The sequence below is a fragment of the Mixophyes fleayi genome, unplaced genomic scaffold (assembly GCF_038048845.1).
Source record: "Mixophyes fleayi isolate aMixFle1 unplaced genomic scaffold, aMixFle1.hap1 Scaffold_2743, whole genome shotgun sequence".
In the NCBI taxonomy this organism is placed as follows: domain Eukaryota; kingdom Metazoa; phylum Chordata; class Amphibia; order Anura; family Limnodynastidae; genus Mixophyes; species Mixophyes fleayi.
In genome coordinates this window covers 14,691-33,554 of record NW_027446817.1, presented here as the reverse complement: position 1 = coordinate 33,554, position 18,864 = coordinate 14,691, and the positions used below count along the sequence as shown (strand labels likewise).

General features: G+C 34.2%; 5 non-coding genes across 5 annotated transcripts; all 5 read left to right on the top strand.

The window, feature by feature from the left end:
- Positions 1–1,271: 1,271 nt before the first annotated feature.
- TRNAG-UCC (transfer RNA glycine (anticodon UCC)) lies at positions 1,272–1,343 on the top strand. Its single transcript has one exon. It is a non-coding gene; the product is annotated as a tRNA-Gly (tRNA).
- A 1,634-nt stretch (positions 1,344–2,977) lies between these two features.
- Positions 2,978–3,049, top strand: TRNAG-UCC (transfer RNA glycine (anticodon UCC)). The gene has a single exon. It is a non-coding gene; the product is annotated as a tRNA-Gly (tRNA).
- Positions 3,050–4,677: 1,628 nt separating this feature from the next.
- Positions 4,678–4,749, top strand: TRNAG-UCC (transfer RNA glycine (anticodon UCC)). The gene has a single exon. It is a non-coding gene; the product is annotated as a tRNA-Gly (tRNA).
- Positions 4,750–13,170: 8,421 nt separating this feature from the next.
- On the top strand, positions 13,171–13,242 carry TRNAG-UCC (transfer RNA glycine (anticodon UCC)). The gene has a single exon. It is a non-coding gene; the product is annotated as a tRNA-Gly (tRNA).
- Positions 13,243–16,662: 3,420 nt separating this feature from the next.
- Positions 16,663–16,734, top strand: TRNAG-UCC (transfer RNA glycine (anticodon UCC)). The gene has a single exon. It is a non-coding gene; the product is annotated as a tRNA-Gly (tRNA).
- Positions 16,735–18,864: the final 2,130 nt, after the last annotated feature.

Genomic DNA, 18,864 nt, shown 5'->3' with positions numbered 1-18,864 from the left:
TACTGGACTGCTTTTCTCTTTTACCTTTTAACATTCTAAAAATTGTCCCACAGAAGATCAATTCCTCTTGCCAGTAATGGAGGTGTAGCCAAATCCTTTGTTCATGGCCAACCAATTCATTTTCTTTTCTCAATTCTTTGAAACCTTTGTGTAAAAAGTGGACCATGAACATTGAACTTATGCACAGATAAGCCTCTTCGTTCAGGTATTTCTTTTCAATTCATTATTTAAATCCTGTTTTATGATTGCTCACTAGATTTTGCAATTGATTTTTAAACATTTAAAAAACACCAAAAGTGTTGGTGGTATAGTGGTGAGCATAGCTGCCTTCCAAGCAGTTGACCTGGTTCGATTCCCAGCCAATGCATTGTGTTTATAGTATTGAATCTTTAGTTCTTCAAGATGCTGCTTAAAAAGTGCTCAGAACACAAACTGCTTAGAGAAATTTTAATGGTTTAAAGAATTTGGAAATTTTATCATATGACAACTTCTTCTTCTTCTCTTCTTCTTCTTCTTCTTCTTCTTCTTCTTCTTCTTCTTCTTCTTCTTCTTCTTCTTCTTCTCTCTTCTTCTTCTTCTTCTTCTTCTTCTTCTTCTTCTTCTTCTTCTTCTTCTTCTTCTTCTTCTTCTTCTTCTTCTTCTTCTTCTTCTTCTTCTTCTTCTTCTTCTTCTCTCTCATTCACTGTATGCTAGAATAATGAACAATTAAAATCAACAGTTCTAAATAGACTGGTGCCAATAAGACTATTGAAATGCATTTTCTTATTGGTTGTCTAGCTTTTAACACCAATTTACTCTTGCAGAAATGCGTGGAGAAAGACTTGTATATCCCTCCAATATTCACAGTTTTAACCATTTCAACCCTACTGTGTATTAAATGTATCTTTTCAATCATTAAAGGGAGTGCTTTGCAGTCGACACTTCGTGATACACTGGTGGGCATAGCGTTCTTCTAAGCAGTTGACTTGGTTTTATACCGGACTGCTTTTCTCTTTTACCTTTTAACATTCTAAAAATTGTCCCACAGAAGATCAATTCCTCTTGCCAGTAATGGAGGTGTAGCCAAATCCTTTGTTCATGGCCAACCAATTCATTTTTCTTTTCTCAATTCTTTGAAACCTTTGTGTAAAAGTGGACCATGAACATTGAACTTATGCACAGATAAGCCTCTTTCGTTCAGGAATTTCTTTTCAATTCATTATTTAAATCCTGTTTTATGATTGCTCACTAGATTTTGCAATTGATTTTTAAACATTTAAAAAAAACCAAAAGCAGTGGTGGTATAGTGGTGAGCATAGCTGCCTTCCAAGCAGTTGACCTGGGTTCGATTCCCAGCCAACGCATTGTGTTTATAGTATTGAATCTTTAGTTCTTCAAGATGCTGCTTAAAAAGTGCTCAGAACACAAACTGCTTAGAGAAATTTTAATAGTTTAAAGAATTTGGAAATTTTATCATATGACAACTTCTTCTTCTTCTTCTTCTTCTTCTTCTTCTTCTTCTTCTTCTTCTTCTTCTTCTTCTTCTTCTTCTGCTAGAATAATGAACAATTAAAAATCAACAGTTCTAAATAGACTGGTGCAATAAGACTATTGAAATGCATTTTCTTATTGGTTGTCTAGCTTTTAACACCAATTTACTCTTGCAGAAATGCGTGGAGAAAGACTTGTATATCCCTCCAATATTCACAGTTTTAACCATTTTCAAACCCTACTGTGTATTAAATGTATCTTTTCAATCATTAAAGGGAGTGCTTTGCAGTCGACACTTCGTGATACACTGGTGGGCATAGCGTTCTTCTAAGCAGTTGACTTGGTTTTTATACCGGACTGCTTTTCTCTTTTACCTTTTAACATTCTAAAAATTGTCCCACAGAAGATCAATTCCTCTTGCCAGTAATGGAGGTGTAGCCAAATCCTTTGTTCTTGCCAACCAATTCATTTTCTTTTCTCAATTCTTTGAAAACCTTTGTGTAAAAAGTGGACCATGAACATTGAACTTATGCACAGATAAGCCTCTTTCGTTCAGGAATTTCTTTTCAATTCATTATTTAAATCCTGTTTTATGATTGCTCACTAGATTTTGCAATTGATTTTTAAACATTTAAAAAAAAACAAAAGTGTTGGAGGTATAGTGGTGAGCATAGCTACCTTCCAAGCAGTTGACCTGGGTTTGATTCCTGCCAACGCATTGTGTTTATAGTATTGAATCTTTAGTTCTTCAAGATGCTGCTTAAAAAGTGCTCAGAACACAAACTGCTTAGAGAAATTTTAATAGTTTAAAGAATTTGGAAATTTTATCATATGACAACTTCTTCTTCTTCTTCTTCTTCTTCTTCTTCTTCTTCTTCTTCTTCTTCTTCTTCTTCTTCTTCTCTCTCATTCACTGTATGCTAGAATAATGAACAATTAAAAATCAACAGTTCTAAATAGACTGGTGCCAATAAGACTATTGAAATGCATTTTCTTATTGGTTGTCTAGCTTTTAACACCAATTTACTCTTGCAGAAATGCGTGGAGAAAGACTTGTATATCCCTCCAATATTCACAGTTTTAACCATTTTCAAACCCTACTGTGTATTAAATGTATCTTTTCAATCATTAAAGGGAGTGCTTTGCAGTCGACACTTCGTGATACACTGGTGGGCATAGCGTTCTTCTAAGCAGTTGACTTGGTTTTTATACCGGACTGCTTTTCTCTTTTACCTTTTAACATTCTAAAAAATTGTCCCACAGAAGATCAATTCCTCTTGCCAGTAATGGAGGTGTAGCCAAATCCTTTGTTCATGGCCAACCAATTCATTTTCTTTTCTCAATTCTTTGAAACCTTTCTGTAAAAAGTGGACCATGAACATTGAACTTATGCACAGATAAGCCTCTTTCGTTCAGGTATTTCTTTTCAATTCATTATTTAAATCCTGTTTTATGATTGCTCACTAGATTTTGCAATTGATTTTTAAACATTTAAAAAAAACCAAAAGCGTTGGTGGTATAGTGGTGAGCATAGCTGCCTTCCAAGCAGTTGACCTGGGTTCGATTCCCAGCCAATGCATTGTGTTTATAGTATTGAATCTTTAGTTCTTCAAGATGCTGCTTAAAAAGTGCTCAGAACACAAACTGCTTAGAGAAATTTTAATAGTTTAAAGAATTTGGAAATTTTATCATATGACAACTTCTTCTTCTTCTTCTTCTTCTTCTTCTTCTTCTTCTTCTTCTTCTTCTTCTTCTTCTTCTTCTTCTTCTTCAATAATGAACAATTAAAAATCAACAGTTCTAAATAGACTGGTGCCAATAAGACTATTGAAATGCATTTTCTTATTGGTTGTCTAGCTTTTAACACCAATTTACTCTTGCAGAAATGCGTGGAGAAAGACTTGTATATCCCTCCAATATTCACAGTTTTAACCATTTTCAAACCCTACTGTGTATTAAATGTATCTTTTCAATCATTAAAGGGAGTGCTTTGCAGTCGACACTTCGTGATACACTGGTGGGCATAGCGTTCTTCTAAGCAGTTGACTTGGTTTTTATACCGGACTGCTTTTCTCTTTTACCTTTTAACATTCTAAAAATTGTCCCACAGAAGATCAATTCCTCTTGCCAGTAATGGAGGTGTAGCCAAATCCTTTGTTCTTGGCCAACCAATTCATTTTCTTTTCTCAATTCTTTGAAACCTTTGTGTAAAAAGTGGACCATGAACATTGAACTTATGCACAGATAAGCCTCTTTCGTTCAGGAATTTCTTTTCAATTCATTATTTAAATCCTGTTTTATGATTGCTCACTAGATTTTGCAATTGATTTTTAAACATTTAAAAAAAAAACAAAAGTGTTGGAGGTATAGTGGTGAGCATAGCTACCTTCCAAGCAGTTGACCTGGGTTTGATTCCCAGCCAACGCATTGTGTTTATAGTATTGAATCTTTAGTTCTTCAAGATGCTGCTTAAAAAGTGCTCAGAACACAAACTGCTTAGAGAAATTTTAATAGTTTAAAGAATTTGGAAATTTTATCATATGACAACTTCTTCTTCTTCTTCTTCTTCTTCTTCTTCTTCTTCTTCTTCTTCTTCTTCTTCTCTCTCATTCACTGTATGCTAGAATAATGAACAATTAAAAATCAACAGTTCTAAATAGACTGGTGCCAATAAGACTATTGAAATGCATTTTCTTATTGGTTGTCTAGCTTTTAACACCAATTTACTCTTGCAGAAATGCGTGGAGAAAGACTTGTATATCCCTCCAATATTCACAGTTTTAACCATTTTCAAACCCTACTGTGTATTAAATGTATCTTTTCAATCATTAAAGGGAGTGCTTTGCAGTCGACACTTCGTGATACACTGGTGGGCATAGCGTTCTTCTAAGCAGTTGACTTGGTTTTTATACCGGACTGCTTTTCTCTTTTACCTTTTAACATTCTAAAAAATTGTCCCACAGAAGATCAATTCCTCTTGCCAGTAATGGAGGTGTAGCCAAATCCTTTGTTCATGGCCAACCAATTCATTTTCTTTTCTCAATTCTTTGAAACCTTTCTGTAAAAAGTGGACCATGAACATTGAACTTATGCACAGATAAGCCTCTTTCGTTCAGGTATTTCTTTTCAATTCATTATTTAAATCCTGTTTTATGATTGCTCACTAGATTTTGCAATTGATTTTTAAACATTTAAAAAAAAACAAAAGCGTTGGTGGTATAGTGGTGAGCATAGCTGCCTTCCAAGCAGTTGACCTGGGTTCGATTCCCAGCCAATGCATTGTGTTTATAGTATTGAATCTTTAGTTCTTCAAGATGCTGCTTAAAAAGTGCTCAGAACACAAACTGCTTAGAGAAATTTTAATAGTTTAAAGAATTTGGAAATTTTATCATATGACAACTTCTTCTTCTTCTTCTTCTTCTTCTTCTTCTTCTTCTTCTTCTTCTTCTTCTTCTTCTTCTTCTTCAATAATGAACAATTAAAAATCAACAGTTCTAAATAGACTGGTGCCAATAAGACTATTGAAATGCATTTTCTTATTGGTTGTCTAGCTTTTAACACCAATTTACTCTTGCAGAAATGCGTGGAGAAAGACTTGTATATCCCTCCAATATTCACAGTTTTAACCATTTTCAAACCCTACTGTGTATTAAATGTATCTTTTCAATCATTAAAGGGAGTGCTTTGCAGTCGACACTTCGTGATACACTGGTGGGCATAGCGTTCTTCTAAGCAGTTGGCTTGGTTTTTATACCGGACTGCTTTTCTCTTTTACCTTTTAACATTCTAAAAATTGTCCCACAGAAGATCAATTCCTCTTGCCAGTAATGGAGGTGTAGCCAAATCCTTTGTTCTTGGCCAACCAATTCATTTTCTTTTCTCAATTCTTTGAAACCTTTGTGTAAAAAGTGGACCATGAACATTGAACTTATGCACAGATAAGCCTCTTTCGTTCAGGAATTTCTTTTCAATTCATTATTTAAATCCTGTTTTATGATTGCTCACTAGATTTTGCAATTGATTTTTAAACATTTAAAAAAAAAACAAAAGTGTTGGAGGTATAGTGGTGAGCATAGCTACCTTCCAAGCAGTTGACCTGGGTTTGATTCCCAGCCAACGCATTGTGTTTATAGTATTGAATCTTTAGTTCTTCAAGATGCTGCTTAAAAAGTGCTCAGAACACAAACTGCTTAGAGAAATTTTAATAGTTTAAAGAATTTGGAAATTTTATCATATGACAACTTCTTCTTCTTCTTCTTCTTCTTCTTCTTCTTCTTCTTCTTCTTCTTCTTCTTCTTCTTCTCTCTCATTCACTGTATGCTAGAATAATGAACAATTAAAAATCAACAGTTCTAAATAGACTGGTGCCAATAAGACTATTGAAATGCATTTTCTTATTGGTTGTCTAGCTTTTAACACCAATTTACTCTTGCAGAAATGCGTGGAGAAAGACTTGTATATCCCTCCAATATTCACAGTTTTAACCATTTTCAAACCCTACTGTGTATTAAATGTATCTTTTCAATCATTAAAGGGAGTGCTTTGCAGTCGACACTTCGTGATACACTGGTGGGCATAGCGTTCTTCTAAGCAGTTGACTTGGTTTTTATACCGGACTGCTTTTCTCTTTTACCTTTTAACATTCTAAAAATTGTCCCACAGAAGATCAATTCCTCTTGCCAGTAATGGAGGTGTAGCCAAATCCTTTGTTCTTGGCCAACCAATTCATTTTCTTTTCTCAATTCCTTTGTGTAAAAAGTGGACATGAACATTGAACTTATGCACAGATAAGCCTCTTTCGTTCAGGAATTTCCTTTTCAATTCATTATTTAAATCCCTGTTTTATGATTGCTCACTAGATTTTGCAATTGATTTTTAAACATTTAAAAAAAAAACAAAAGTGTTGGAGGTATAGTGGTGAGCATAGCTACCTTCCAAGCAGTTGACCTGGGTTTGATTCCCAGCCAACGCATTGTGTTTATAGTATTGAATCTTTAGTTCTTCAAGATGCTGCTTAAAAAGTGCTCAGACACAAACTGCTTAGAGAAATTTTAAATAGTTTAAAGAATTTGGAAATTTTATCATATGACAACTTCTTCTTCTTCTTCTTCTTCTTCTTCTTCTTCTTCTTCTTCTTCTTCTTCTCTCTCATTCACTGTATGCTAGAATAATGAACAATTAAAAATCAACAGTTCTAAATAGACTGGTGCCAATAAGACTATTGAAATGCATTTTCTTATTGGTTGTCTAGCTTTTAACACCAATTTACTCTTGCAGAAATGCGTGGAGAAAGACTTGTATATCCCTCCAATATTCACAGTTTTAAACCATTTTCAACCCTACTGTGTATTAAATGTATCTTTTCAATCATTAAAGGGAGTGCTTTGCAGTCGACACTTCGTGATACACTGGTGGGCATAGCGTTCTTCTAAGCAGTTGACTTGGTTTTTATACCGGGACTGCTTTCTCTTTTACCTTTTAACATTCTAAAAATTGTCCCACAGAAGATCAATTCCTCTTGCCAGTAATGGAGGTGTAGCCAAATCCTTTGTTCTTGGCCAACCAATTCATTTTCTTTTCTCAATTCTTTGAAACCTTTGTGTAAAAAGTGGACCATGAACATTGAACTTATGCACAGATAAGCCTCTTTCGTTCAGGAATTTCTTTTCAATTCATTATTTAAAATCCTGTTTTATGATTGCTCACTAGATTTTGCAATTGATTTTTAAACATTTAAAAAAAAAACAAAAGTGTTGGAGGTATAGTGGTGAGCATAGCTACCTTCCAAGCAGTTGACCTGGGTTTGATTCCCAGCCAACGCATTGTGTTTATAGTATTGAATCTTTAGTTCTTCAAGATGCTGCTTAAAAAGTGCTCAGAACACAAACTGCTTAGAGAAATTTTAATAGTTTAAAAGAATTTGGAAATTTTATCATATGACAACTTCTTCTTCTTCTTCTTCTTCTTCTTCTTCTTCTTCTTCTTCTTCTTCTTCTCTCTCATTCACTGTATGCTAGAATAATGAACAATTAAAAATCAACAGTTCTAAATAGACTGGTGCCAATAAGACTATTGAAATGCATTTTCTTATTGGTTGTCTAGCTTTTAACACCCAATTTACTCTTGCAGAAATGCGTGGAGAAAGACTTGTATATCCCTCCAATATTCACAGTTTTAACCATTTCAAACCCTACTGTGTATTAAATGTATCTTTTCAATCATTAAAGGGAGTGCTTTGCAAGTCGACACTTCGTGATACACTGGTGGGCATAGCGTTCTTCTAAGCAGTTGACTTGGTTTTATACCGGACTGCTTTTCTCTTTTACCTTTTAACATTCTAAAAATTGTCCCACAGAAGATCAATTCCTCTTGCCAGTAATGGAGGTGTAGCCAAATCCTTTGTTCTTGGCCAACCAATTCATTTTCTTTTTCTCATTCTTTGAAACCTTTGTGTAAAAAGTGGACCATGAACATTGAACTTATGCACAGATAAGCCTCTTTCGTTCAGGAATTTCTTTTCAATTCATTATTTAAATCCTGTTTTATGATTGCTCACTAGAATTTTGCAATTGATTTTTAAACATTTAAAAAAAAAACAAAAGTGTTGGAGGTATAGTGGTGAGCATAGCTACCTTCCAAGCAGTTGACCTGGGTTTGATTCCCAGCCAACGCATTGTGTTTATAGTATTGAATCTTTAGTTCTTCAAGATGCTGCTTAAAAAGTGCTCAGAACACAAACTGCTTAGAGAAATTTTAATAGTTTAAAGAATTTGGAAATTTTATCATATGACAACTTCTCTTCTTCTTCTTCTTCTTCTTCTTCTTCTTCTTCTCTCTCATTCACTGTATGCTAGAATAATGAACAATTAAAAATCAACAGTTCTAAATAGACTGGTGCCAATAAGACTATTGAAATGCATTTTCTTATTGGTTGTCTAGCTTTTAACACCAATTTACTCTTGCAGAAATGCGTGGAGAAAGACTTGTATATCCCTCCAATATTCACAGTTTTAACCATTTTCAAACCCTACTGTGTATTAAATGTATCTTTTCAATCATTAAAGGGAGTGCTTTGCAGTCGACACTTCGTGATACACTGGTGGGCATAGCGTTCTTCTAAGCAGTTGACTTGGTTTTTATACCGGACTGCTTTTCCTCTTTTACCTTTTAACATTCTAAAAATTGTCCCACAGAAGATCAATTCCTCTTGCCAGTAATGGAGGTGTAGCCAAATCCTTTGTTCTTGGCCAACCAATTCATTTTCTTTTCTCAATTCTTTGAAACCTTTGTGTAAAAAGTGGACCATGAACATTGAACTTATGCACAGATAAGCCTCTTTCGTTCAGGAATTTCTTTTCAATTCATTATTTAAATCCTGTTTTATGATTGCTCACTAGATTTTGCAATTGATTTTTAAACATTTAAAAAAAAAAACAAAAGTGTTGGAGGTATAGTGGTGAGCATAGCTACCTTCCAAGCAGTTGACCTGGGTTTGATTCCCAGCCAACGCATTGTGTTTATAGTATTGAATCTTTAGTTCTTCAAGATGCTGCTTAAAAAGTGCTCAGAACACAAACTGCTTAGAGAAATTTTAATAGTTTAAAGAATTTGGAAATTTTATCATATGACAACTTCTTCTTCTTCTTCTTCTTCTTCTTCTTCTTCTTCTTCTCTCTCATTCACTGTATGCTAGAATAATGAACAATTAAAAATCAACAGTTCTAAATAGACTGGTGCCAATAAGACTATTGAAATGCATTTTCTTATTGGTTGTCTAGCTTTTAACACCAATTTACTCTTGCAGAAATGCGTGGAGAAAGACTTGTATATCCCTCCAATATTCACAGTTTTAACCATTTTCAAACCCTACTGTGTATTAAATGTATCTTTTCAATCATTAAAGGGAGTGCTTTGCAGTCGACACTTCGTGATACACTGGTGGGCATAGCGTTCTTCTAAGCAGTTGACTTGGTTTTTATACCGGACTGCTTTTCTCTTTTACCTTTTAACATTCTAAAAATTGTCCCACAGAAGATCAATTCCTCTTGCCAGTAATGGAGGTGTAGCCAAATCCTTTGTTCTTGGCCAACCAATTCATTTTCTTTTCTCAATTCTTTGAAACCTTTGTGTAAAAAGTGGACCATGAACATTGAACTTATGCACAGATAAGCCTCTTTCGTTCAGGAATTTCTTTTCAATTCATTATTTAAATCCTGTTTTATGATTGCTCACTAGATTTTGCAATTGATTTTTAAACATTTAAAAAAAAACCAAAAGTGTTGGAGGTATAGTGGTGAGCATAGCTACCTTCCAAGCAGTTGACCTGGGTTTGATTCCCAGCCAACGCATTGTGTTTATAGTATTGAATCTTTAGTTCTTCAAGATGCTGCTTAAAAAGTGCTCAGAACACAAACTGCTTAGAGAAATTTTAATAGTTTAAAGAATTTGGAAATTTTATCATATGACAACTTCTTCTTCTTCTTCTTCTTCTTCTTCTTCTTCTTCTTCTTCTTCTTCTTCTTCTTCTCTCTCATTCACTGTATGCTAGAATAATGAACAATTAAAAATCAACAGTTCTAAATAGACTGGTGCCAATAAGACTATTGAAATGCATTTTCTTATTGGTTGTCTAGCTTTTAACACCAATTTACTCTTGCAGAAATGCGTGGAGAAAGACTTGTATATCCCTCCAATATTCACAGTTTTAACCATTTTCAAACCCTACTGTGTATTAAATGTATCTTTTCAATCATTAAAGGGAGTGCTTTGCAGTCGACACTTCGTGATACACTGGTGGGCATAGCGTTCTTCTAAGCAGTTGACTTGGTTTTTATACCGGACTGCTTTTCTCTTTTACCTTTTAACATTCTAAAAATTGTCCCACAGAAGATCAATTCCTCTTGCCAGTAATGGAGGTGTAGCCAAATCCTTTGTTCTTGGCCAACCAATTCATTTTCTTTTCTCAATTCTTTGAAACCTTTGTGTAAAAAGTGGACCATGAACATTGAACTTATGCACAGATAAGCCTCTTTCGTTCAGGAATTTCTTTTCAATTCATTATTTAAATCCTGTTTTATGATTGCTCACTAGATTTTGCAATTGATTTTTAAACATTTAAAAAAAAAACAAAAGTGTTGGAGGTATAGTGGTGAGCATAGCTACCTTCCAAGCAGTTGACCTGGGTTTGATTCCCAGCCAACGCATTGTGTTTATAGTATTGAATCTTTAGTTCTTCAAGATGCTGCTTAAAAAGTGCTCAGAACACAAACTGCTTAGAGAAATTTTAATAGTTTAAAGAATTTGGAAATTTTATCATATGACAACTTCTTCTTCTTCTTCTTCTTCTTCTTCTTCTTCTTCTTCTTCTTCTTCTTCTTCTCTCTCATTCACTGTATGCTAGAATAATGAACAATTAAAAATCAACAGTTCTAAATAGACTGGTGCCAATAAGACTATTGAAATGCATTTTCTTATTGGTTGTCTAGCTTTTAACACCAATTTACTCTTGCAGAAATGCGTGGAGAAAGACTTGTATATCCCTCCAATATTCACAGTTTTAACCATTTTCAAACCCTACTGTGTATTAAATGTATCTTTTCAATCATTAAAGGGAGTGCTTTGCAGTCGACACTTCGTGATACACTGGTGGGCATAGCGTTCTTCTAAGCAGTTGACTTGGTTTTTATACCGGACTGCTTTTCTCTTTTACCTTTTAACATTCTAAAAATTGTCCCACAGAAGATCAATTCCTCTTGCCAGTAATGGAGGTGTAGCCAAATCCTTTGTTCATGGCCAACCAATTCATTTTCTTTTCTCAATTCTTTGAAACCTTTGTGTAAAAAGTGGACCATGAACATTGAACTTATGCACAGATAAGCCTCTTTCGTTCAGGAATTTCTTTTCAATTCATTATTTAAATCCTGTTTTATGATTGCTCACTAGATTTTGCAATTGATTTTTAAACATTTAAAAAAAACCAAAAGTGTTGGTGGTATAGTGGTGAGCATAGTTACCTTCCAAGCAGTTGACCTGGGTTTGATTCCCAGCCAACGCATTGTGTTTATAGTATTGAATCTTTAGTTCTTCAAGATGCTGCTTAAAAAGTGCTCAGAACACAAACTGCTTAGAGAAATTTTAATAGTTTAAAGAATTTGGAAATTTTATCATATGACAACTTCTTCTTCTTCTTCTTCTTCTTCTTCTTCTTCTTCTTCTTCTTCTTCTTCTTCTTCTTTCTTCTTCTCTCTCATTCACTGTATGCTAGAATAATGAACAATTAAAAATCAACAGTTCTAAATAGACTGGTGCCAATAAGACTATTGAAATGCATTTTCTTATTGGTTGTCTAGCTTTTAACACCAATTTACTCTTGCAGAAATGCGTGGAGAAAGACTTGTATATCCCTCCAATATTCACAGTTTTAACCATTTTCAAACCCTACTGTGTATTAAATGTATCTTTTCAATCATTAAAGGGAGTGCTTTGCAGTCGACACTTCGTGATACACTGGTGGGCATAGCGTTCTTCTAAGCAGTTGACTTGGTTTTTATACCGGACTGCTTTTCTCTTTTACCTTTTAACATTCTAAAAATTGTCCCACAGAAGATCAATTCCTCTTGCCAGTAATGGAGGTGTAGCCAAATCCTTTGTTCTTGGCCAACCAATTCATTTTCTTTTCTCAATTCTTTGAAACCTTTGTGTAAAAAGTGGACCATGAACATTGAACTTATGCACAGATAAGCCTCTTTCGTTCAGGAATTTCTTTTCAATTCATTATTTAAATCCTGTTTTATGATTGCTCACTAGATTTTGCAATTGATTTTTTAAACATTTAAAAAAAAAACAAAAGTGTTGGAGGTATAGTGGTGAGCATAGCTACCTTCCAAGCAGTTGACCTGGGTTTGATTCCCAGCCAACGCATTGTGTTTATAGTATTGAATCTTTAGTTCTTCAAGATGCTGCTTAAAAAGTGCTCAGAACACAAACTGCTTAGAGAAATTTTAATAGTTTAAAGAATTTGGAAATTTTATCATATGACAACTTCTTCTTCTTCTTCTTCTTCTTCTTCTTCTTCTTCTTCTTCTTCTTCTTCTTCTCTCTCATTCACTGTATGCTAGAATAATGAACAATTAAAAATCAACAGTTCTAAATAGACTGGTGCCAATAAGACTATTGAAATGCATTTTCTTATTGGTTGTCTAGCTTTTAACACCAATTTACTCTTGCAGAAATGCGTGGAGAAAGACTTGTATATCCCTCCAATATTCACAGTTTTAACCATTTTCAAACCCTACTGTGTATTAAATGTATCTTTTCAATCATTAAAGGGAGTGCTTTGCAGTCGACACTTCGTGATACACTGGTGGGCATAGCGTTCTTCTAAGCAGTTGACTTGGTTTTTATACCGGACTGCTTTTCTCTTTTACCTTTTAACATTCTAAAAAATTGTCCCACAGAAGATCAATTCCTCTTGCCAGTAATGGAGGTGTAGCCAAATCCTTTGTTCATGGCCAACCAATTCATTTTCTTTTCTCAATTCTTTGAAACCTTTCAGTAAAAAGTGGACCATGAACATTGAACTTATGCACAGATAAGCCTCTTTCGTTCAGGTATTTCTTTTCAATTCATTATTTAAATCCTGTTTTATGATTGCTCACTAGATTTTGCAATTGATTTTTAAACATTTAAAAAAAACCAAAAGCGTTGGTGGTATAGTGGTGAGCATAGCTGCCTTCCAAGCAGTTGACCTGGGTTCAATTCCCAGCCAATGCATTGTGTTTATAGTATTGAATCTTTAGTTCTTCAAGATGCTGCTTAAAAAGTGCTCAGAACACAAACTGCTTAGAGAAATTTTAATAGTTTAAAGAATTTGGAAATTTTATCATATGACAACTTCTTCTTCTTCTTCTTCTTCTTCTTCTTCTTCTTCTTCTTCTTCTTCTTCTTCTTCTTCTTCTTCTTCTTCTTCTTCTTCTTCTTCTTCTTCTTCTTCTTCTTCTTCTTCTTCTTCTTCTTCTTCTTCTTCTTCTTCTCTCTCTCTCATTCACTGTATGCTAGAATAATGAACAATTAAAAATCAACAGTTCTAAATAGACTGGTGCCAATAAGACTATTGAAATGCATTTTCTTATTGGTTGTCTAGCTTTTAACACCAATTTACTCTTGCAGAAATGCGTGGAGAAAGACTTGTATATCCCTCCAATATTCACAGTTTTAACCATTTTCAAACCCTACTGTGTATTAAATGTATCTTTTCAATCATTAAAGGGAGTGCTTTGCAGTCGACACTTCGTGATACACTGGTGGGCATAGCGTTCTTCTAAGCAGTTGACTTGGTTTTTATACCGGACTGCTTTTCTCTTTTACCTTTTAACATTCTAAAAATTGTCCCACAGAAGATCAATTCCTCTTGCCAGTAATGGAGGTGTAGCCAAATCCTTTGTTCATGGCCAACCAATTCATTTTCTTTTCTCAATTCTTTGAAACCTTTGTGTAAAAAGTGGACCATGAACATTGAACTTATGCACAGATAAGCCTCTTTCGTTCAGGAATTTCTTTTCAATTCATTATTTAAATCCTGTTTTATGATTGCTCACTAGATTTTGCAATTGATTTTTAAACATTTAAAAAAAAACCAAAAGTGTTGGTGGTATAGTGGTGAGCATAGTTACCTTCCAAGCAGTTGACCTGGGTTTGATTCCCAGCCAACGCATTGTGTTTATAGTATTGAATCTTTAGTTCTTCAAGATGCTGCTTAAAAAGTGCTCAGAACACAAACTGCTTAGAGAAATTTTAATAGTTTAAAGAATTTGGAAATTTTATCATATGACAACTTCTTCTTCTTCTTCTTCTTCTTCTTCTTCTTCTTCTTCTTCTTCTTCTTCTTCTTCTCTCTCATTCACTGTATGCTAGAATAATGAACAATTAAAAATCAACAGTTCTAAATAGACTGGTGCCAATAAGACTATTGAAATGCATTTTCTTATTGGTTGTCTAGCTTTTAACACCAATTTACTCTTGCAGAAATGCGTGGAGAAAGACTTGTATATCCCTCCAATATTCACAGTTTTAACCATTTTCAAACCCTACTGTGTATTAAATGTATCTTTTCAATCATTAAAGGGAGTGCTTTGCAGTCGACACTTCGTGATACACTGGTGGGCATAGCGTTCTTCTAAGCAGTTGACTTGGTTTTTTATACCGGACTGCTTTTCTCTTTTACCTTTTAACATTCTAAAAATTGTCCCACAGAAGATCAATTCCTCTTGCCAGTAATGGAGGTGTAGCCAAATCCTTTGTTCTTGGCCAACCAATTCATTTTCTTTTCTCAATTCTTTGAAACCTTTGTGTAAAAAGTGGACCATGAACATTGAACTTATGCACAGATAAGCCTCTTTCGTTCAGGAATTTCTTTTCAATTCATTATTTAAATCCTGTTTTATGATTGCTCACTAGATTTTGCAATTGATTTTTAAACATTTAAAAAAAAAACAAAAGTGTTGGAGGTATAGTGGTGAGCATAGCTACCTTCCAAGCAGTTGACCTGGGTTTGATTCCCAGCCAACGCATTGTGTTTATAGTATTGAATCTTTAGTTCTTCAAGATGCTGCTTAAAAAGTGCTCAGAACACAAACTGCTTAGAGAAATTTTAATAGTTTAAAGAATTTGGAAATTTTATCATATGACAACTTCTTCTTCTTCTTCTTCTTCTTCTTCTTCTTCTTCTTCTTCTTCTTCTTCTCTCTCATTCACTGTATGCTAGAATAATGAACAATTAAAAATCAACAGTTCTAAATAGACTGGTGCCAATAAGACTATTGAAATGCATTTTCTTATTGGTTGTCTAGCTTTTAACACCAATTTACTCTTGCAGAAATGCGTGGAGAAAGACTTGTATATCCCTCCAATATTCACAGTTTTAACCATTTTCAAACCCTACTGTGTATTAAATGTATCTTTTCAATCATTAAAGGGAGTGCTTTGCAGTCGACACTTCGTGATACACTGGTGGGCATAGCGTTCTTCTAAGCAGTTGACTTGGTTTTTATACCGGACTGCTTTTCTCTTTTACCTTTTAACATTCTAAAAATTGTCCCACAGAAGATCAATTCCTCTTGCCAGTAATGGAGGTGTAGCCAAATCCTTTGTTCTTGGCCAACCAATTCATTTTCTTTTCTCAATTCTTTGAAACCTTTGTGTAAAAAGTGGACCATGAACATTGAACTTATGCACAGATAAGCCTCTTTCGTTCAGGAATTTCTTTTCAATTCATTATTTAAATCCTGTTTTATGATTGCTCACTAGATTTTGCAATTGATTTTTAAACATTTAAAAAAAAACCAAAAGTGTTGGAGGTATAGTGGTGAGCATAGCTACCTTCCAAGCAGTTGACCTGGGTTTGATTCCCAGCCAACGCATTGTGTTTATAGTATTGAATCTTTAGTTCTTCAAGATGCTGCTTAAAAAGTGCTCAGAACACAAACTGCTTAGAGAAATTTTAATAGTTTAAAGAATTTGGAAATTTTATCATATGACAACTTCTTCTTCTTCTTCTTCTTCTTCTTCTTCTTCTTCTTCTTCTTCTTCTCTCTCATTCACTGTATGCTAGAATAATGAACAATTAAAAATCAACAGTTCTAAATAGACTGGTGCCAATAAGACTATTGAAATGCATTTTCTTATTGGTTGTCTAGCTTTTAACACCAATTTACTCTTGCAGAAATGCGTGGAGAAAGACTTGTATATCCCTCCAATATTCACAGTTTTAACCATTTTCAAACCCTACTGTGTATTAAATGTATCTTTTCAATCATTAAAGGGAGTGCTTTGCAGTCGACACTTCGTGATACACTGGTGGGCATAGCGTTCTTCTAAGCAGTTGACTTGGTTTTTATACCGGACTGCTTTTCTCTTTTACCTTTTAACATTCTAAAAAATTGTCCCACAGAAGATCAATTCCTCTTGCCAGTAATGGAGGTGTAGCCAAATCCTTTGTTCATGGCCAACCAATTCATTTTCTTTTCTCAATTCTTTGAAACCTTTCAGTAAAAAGTGGACCATGAACATTGAACTTATGCACAGATAAGCCTCTTTCGTTCAGGTATTTCTTTTCAATTCATTATTTAAATCCTGTTTTATGATTGCTCACTAGATTTTGCAATTGATTTTTAAACATTTAAAAAAAAAACAAAAGCGTTGGTGGTATAGTGGTGAGCATAGCTGCCTTCCAAGCAGTTGACCTGGGTTCGATTCCCAGCCAATGCATTGTGTTTATAGTATTGAATCTTTAGTTCTTCAAGATGCTGCTTAAAAAGTGCTCAGAACACAAACTGCTTAGAGAAATTTTAATAGTTTAAAGAATTTGGAAATTTTATCATATGACAACTTCTTCTTCTTCTTCTTCTTCTTCTTCTTCTTCTTCTTCTTCTTCTTCTCTCTCATTCACTGTATGCTAGAATAATGAACAATTAAAAATCAACAGTTCTAAATAGACTGGTGCCAATAAGACTATTGAAATGCATTTTCTTATTGGTTGTCTAGCTTTTAACACCAATTTACTCTTGCAGAAATGCGTGGAGAAAGACTTGTATATCCCTCCAATATTCACAGTTTTAACCATTTTCAAACCCTACTGTGTATTAAATGTATCTTTTCAATCATTAAAGGGAGTGCTTTGCAGTCGACACTTCGTGATACACTGGTGGGCATAGCGTTCTTCTAAGCAGTTGACTTGGTTTTTATACCGGACTGCTTTTCTCTTTTACCTTTTAACATTCTAAAAATTGTCCCACAGAAGATCAATTCCTCTTGCCAGTAATGGAGGTGTAGCCAAATCCTTTGTTCTTGGCCAACCAATTCATTTTCTTTTCTCAATTCTTTGAAACCTTTGTGTAAAAAGTGGACCATGAACATTGAACTTATGCACAGATAAGCCTCTTTCGTTCAGGAATTTCTTTTCAATTCATTATTTAAATCCTGTTTTATGATTGCTCACTAGATTTTGCAATTGATTTTTAAACATTTAAAAAAAAAACAAAAGTGTTGGAGGTATAGTGGTGAGCATAGCTACCTTCCAAGCAGTTGACCTGGGTTTGATTCCCAGCCAACGCATTGTGTTTATAGTATTGAATCTTTAGTTCTTCAAGATGCTGCTTAAAAAGTGCTCAGAACACAAACTGCTTAGAGAAATTTTAATAGTTTAAAGAATTTGGAAATTTTATCATATGACAACTTCTTCTTCTTCTTCTTCTTCTTCTTCTTCTTCTTCTTCTTCTTCTTCTTCTTCTTCTTCTTCTTCTTCTTCTCTCTCATTCACTGTATGCTAGAATAATGAACAATTAAAAATCAACAGTTCTAAATAGACTGGTGCCAATAAGACTATTGAAATGCATTTTCTTATTGGTTGTCTAGCTTTTAACACCAATTTACTCTTGCAGAAATGCGTGGAGAAAGACTTGTATATCCCTCCAATATTCACAGTTTTAACCATTTTCAAACCCTACTGTGTATTAAATGTATCTTTTCAATCATTAAAGGGAGTGCTTTGCAGTCGACACTTCGTGATACACTGGTGGGCATAGCGTTCTTCTAAGCAGTTGACTTGGTTTTTATACCGGACTGCTTTTCTCTTTTACCTTTTAACATTCTAAAAATTGTCCCACAGAAGATCAATTCCTCTTGCCAGTAATGGAGGTGTAGCCAAATCCTTTGTTCTTGGCCAACCAATTCATTTTCTTTTCTCAATTCTTTGAAACCTTTGTGTAAAAAGTGGACCATGAACATTGAACTTATGCACAGATAAGCCTCTTTCGTTCAGGAATTTCTTTTCAATTCATTATTTAAATCCTGTTTTATGATTGCTCCACTAGATTTTGCAATTGATTTTTAAACATTTAAAAAAAACCAAAAGTGTTGGAGGTATAGTGGTGAGCATAGCTACCTTCCAAGCAGTTGACCTGGGTTTGATTCCCAGCCAACGCATTGTGTTTATAGTATTGAATCTTTAGTTCTTCAAGATGCTGCTTAAAAAGTGCTCAGAACACAAACTGCTTAGAGAAATTTTAATAGTTTAAAGAATTTGGAAATTTTATCATATGACAACTTCTTCTTCTTCTTCTTCTTCTTCTTCTTCTTCTTCTTCTTCTTCTTCTCTCTCATTCACTGTATGCTAGAATAATGAACAATTAAAAATCAACAGTTCTAAATAGACTGGTGCCAATAAGACTATTGAAATGCATTTTCTTATTGGTTGTCTAGCTTTTAACACCAATTTACTCTTGCAGAAATGCGTGGAGAAAGACTTGTATATCCCTCCAATATTCACAGTTTTAACCATTTTCAAACCCTACTGTGTATTAAATGTATCTTTTCAATCATTAAAGGGAGTGCTTTGCA